A 4,304-nucleotide genomic window follows, 5' to 3' on the forward strand; every position below is an offset into this window, starting at 1 on the left:
AAGCAGAATGATGATGCTTCCTTCTCATCCCTGGTACTTCAGTTCAGTTCAGTTCTGTCACTCAGTCGTGTCCGACTCTTTGCAACCCCATGAATTGCAGCACGCCAGGCCTCCCTGTCCATCACCAACTCCCGGAGTTCACTCAAACTCATGTCCATCGAATCGGTGATGCCATCCAGCCATATCATCCTCTGTTGTCCCCTTTTCCTCCTGCCCCTAATCCCTCCCAGCATCAGAGTCTTTTCCAATGAGTCAACTCTTCACATGAGGTGGCCAAAGTACTGGAGTTTCAGCTTTAGCATCATTCCTTCCAAAGAACACCCAGGACTGATCTCCTTTAGAATGGACTGGTTGGATCTCCTTGCAGTCCAAGGGACTCTCAAGAGTCTTCTCCAACACCACAGTTCAAAAGCAAGGGTGAGAATACCCAAGGGGCAGCCAACCCTGGGTTGGTGGGGAGTGATTCTGTGAGGAAAGCATTAGGCTTTGGCCTAAGAGGGAAAGGTTGGGTGAGTGGAGAAGTGTAGAAGGGATGGAAGCTGACAGAAGGCTGAGGCTGCTCCAGTGGGCTGTGTGAGAGGGTAGTGAGAATGAGGAGAAAGCTTGGGGGTTGAGGGTTGGGGGCAGAAGATGGCAGGGGGCCATGGTGGAGAATTATCTGATATAAACTGTAACAGGGCAGCTCAGGGGGGTTCCTAAGGGGGGAGAAGCTGATACAGGGTACGGGAGAGGACTGTGGAGGTGCTGAAGGACAGAAGCTTGAGGTGGATGCCTCAGGTAGAGGGTGTACTCTGAGCCGGGGACCCTGGGAAGAGCTGGGGGAAGACTATGCAGTTGGCTTGAATTCCCCTCCCTTGACAGAACTGTATTTCTGAGGCTCCAGGAGCTCTGTCCCCAAGAAAAACTGGAGCCTGTCATGCTTTCTAACTAGTCTCTCGCAACTACAGGGAGAGACGGTTGACTCCATTTTATGAATGGGAAGACAGAACCTCAGAAGCTGTCACATCACAAACAAGCTGAATGGCTGAAATCTGATCCCCAACAGCCTTGTGTTTTGGTATCCAAACTCTTAGTTAGTTAGTTCAGTTGCTCAGTCCTGTCCAACTCTTTGCCACCCCATGGACTGCAGCATATCAGGCTTCCCTGTCCGTCACCAACTCCCGAAACTTACTCAAACTCATGTCCATCAAGTTGGTGATGCCATCCAGCCATCTGATCCTCTGTCGTCCCCTTCTCCTCCTGCCTTCAATCTTTCCCAGCACCAGGGTCTTTTCTAATGAGTCGGCTCTTCGCGTGGTAGCCCAAGTATTGGAGCTTCAGCTTTAGCATCAGTCCTTCCAATGAATATTCAGGGTTGATATCCTTTGGGATTGACTGGTTTGATCTGCTTGCAGTCCAAGGGACTCTCAAGAGTCTTCTCCAATATCACACTTCAAAAGCATCAATTCTTTGGTGCTCAGCTTTCCTCATAGTCCAACTCTCACATCCATATATGACTACTGGAAAAACCATGGCTTTGACTAAACAGACCTTTGTAGGCAGAGTAATGTCTCTGCTTTTTAATATGCTGTCTAGGTTGGTCAAAGCTTTTCTTCTAAAGAGCAAGAGTCTTAATTTCATGGCTGCAGTCACCATCTGCAGTGATTTTGGAGCCCAAGAAAATAAAGTCTGTCACTGTTTCCATCTAAACTCTTAACTGTTATACAAACCAAGGTTCTCCAGCTTGAGTGCACCTCAGTATCACCTAGATTGCTGGGCCCAACCCCCAGAGCCTCTAACCAGTGAGTCCTAGATTGGGCTTGATTATTTACATCTCACTGGTCCCAGGTGATGCAGATGTTGATGTTGCTGGTCCAGGAACCACACTTTGAAAACTAATGCACACATTATACTGCCCCTGGACTGAGCACAACAATGATGCAGTTGTAGAGGACTGGAGTTCTGGCAAAGAATTTGGGGATGGATTGGAGCTATTACATTGAAAACGTAAGCAAATAAGTCACGAGGTGATTATTGAAGCCAAGAAAATATAAACAATTTTTAACAAAAACATTGTAATCATCATAAACTATAACACTCAGCTGGAAATAATATTACATTGTCATTATAATGTAAAAACAGTACATTGATTTAACCAGAAATTATGATATAATTATTTGGAGAAAATTGGAGTGGGAGCATGTGTACATGTGAGTGCATGCACGCGCACGCGTGCACACGTGTGTGTGTGTGTGTGTAGAGAAAGAGAAAAACTGTATCTTTATTCTTTACAGCTGTAAGAAATAGAAAAAGTCTAAAATTTTAAAATCTTAACGTGACACCATAATCAGGTATAAAGAAGTAAGCAGGAACTTCCCAGGTGGCAGGTGGATACCCTGCAATGCAGGAGACTTGGGTTCGATCCCTGGTCAGGGAACTAAGATCCCACATGCCACGGAGCAACTACGCTGAGCACCGAAACTACTGAGCCCACGCACCTTGACTCGAGAGTCTGTGCACCTCAACAAAAGATGCTACCCCAAGCACCACAACGAAGACCTAGCACAGCTCCTCGCCTCCAGAAAGTAACCACAGAATGAGATGTTGCTTTATAGGATGGATCTCAGTGGCGAGAAAGGGATTTTTGTTTTTAGCCTTGTAGTACCTAACTTGTAGCAGTAACTGACTCTTAAACATTATATATATTTATTACCAAGATTAAAATTGAAATTAAAAATAAAAGTGGATTTAGCCACCGCTGAAACAGCCTGTCAGCTTGGTGGCGCTGTTCAGCTTCTGGCCACAATACCCACCTCTTGTCCTTGAATTGCCTAGAAGCATCTGGAGGCCTACAAGCAGTAAGTATCCAAATCACACCCTGGGGACGCTACACTGGAGACTTTACATCCAGTGAGACTCAACAGAGGAGGCCTCTTGTCTATTTACTGAGGACCTGAGTCAGAAAACAAAGATAGACGCAGATACAGCCACTCTGTTTCCCAAACTTAATGGATTGTTCTCATTTCAAATGTTCTTCCTATCAGTGCTCAGAATTTCCACTTCTCTCTTCTGGGAATGGCATAGAAATTCTTTGTTCAGCTCTCATCTGAGTATTTGCTGCAGAAAATTTGCTGTTAATTTCTCAGGAGTTGTTTTTGATTCTTCGAAAGGTAAAGGAATACGATGAGCTAGCTGGGCAAAGTCCTTGATTCTATAACTACTATGGGACATTCAAAATAAACTATTGAGGAGTCTAGTTGAAATGCACATGACTAGAAGGCACCAAAGTACACAAAATGATCAAAGTGTGAAGCATACAGCCTTTTACGAAGGGAATTTGAAAATTCATTGTTTATTAATATATTTAAAAATTCATACACTTTGAACCAGGGAATTCATTTCTAGGATTTATCCTATAGAAATACATGCCCATGCGTGGAAGAGTATGTATGCTACAAGGATTTTTATTCTGGTCATTTGTAATAGTAAAATATTAGAAATATTCAAGGGCCAGAGACAGGGGATTACTTACATACAGCCACACATTTGAATATAATGTAGCCCAAAATGTATGAGTTATCTCCTATATGCTGTCACAGAATAAGAATTCACAACAAATAGCTGAGCAATTTCAAATCCTAAAAGATGATGCTGTGAAAGTGCTGCACTCAATATGCCAGCAAATTTGGAAAATGCAGCAGTGGCCACAGGACTGGAAAAGGTCAGTTTTCATTCCAATCCCAAAGAAAGGCAATGCCAAGGAATGTTCAAACTACTGCACAACTGCACTTATCTTACACACTAGCAAAGTAATGCTTAAAATTCTCCAAGCTAGGCTTCAATAGTATATAAACTGAAAACTTCCAGATGTTCAAGCTGGATTTGAAAAGGCAGAGGAACCAGAGATCAAATTGCCAACATCCAATGGATCATAGCAAAAGCAAGAGAGTTCCAGAAAAACATCTACTTCTGCTTTTACTGACTATGTCAAAGCCCTTGACTGTGTGTATCACAACAAACTGTGAAACATTCTTCAAGAGGTGGAAATACCAGACCATCTTCCCTGCCTCCTGAGATACCTGTATGCAGGTCAGGAAGCAACAGTTAGAACTGGACGTGGAACAACAGACTGGTTCCAAATTGGGAAAGGAGTATGTCAAGGCTGTATATTGTCACTCTGCTTATTTAACTTATATGCAGAGTACATCATGCAAAATGCTGGGCTGGATAAAACACAAGCTGGAATCAATATTGCTGGGAGAAATATCAATAACCTTAGATGTGCAGATAATACCACCCTCATGGAAGAAAGCGAAGAGGAACTA

The sequence above is a fragment of the Bison bison genome, unplaced genomic scaffold (assembly GCF_000754665.1).
Source record: "Bison bison bison isolate TAMUID 2011002044 unplaced genomic scaffold, Bison_UMD1.0 scf7180017864063, whole genome shotgun sequence".
NCBI classification, from domain to species: Eukaryota; Metazoa; Chordata; class Mammalia; order Artiodactyla; family Bovidae; genus Bison; species Bison bison.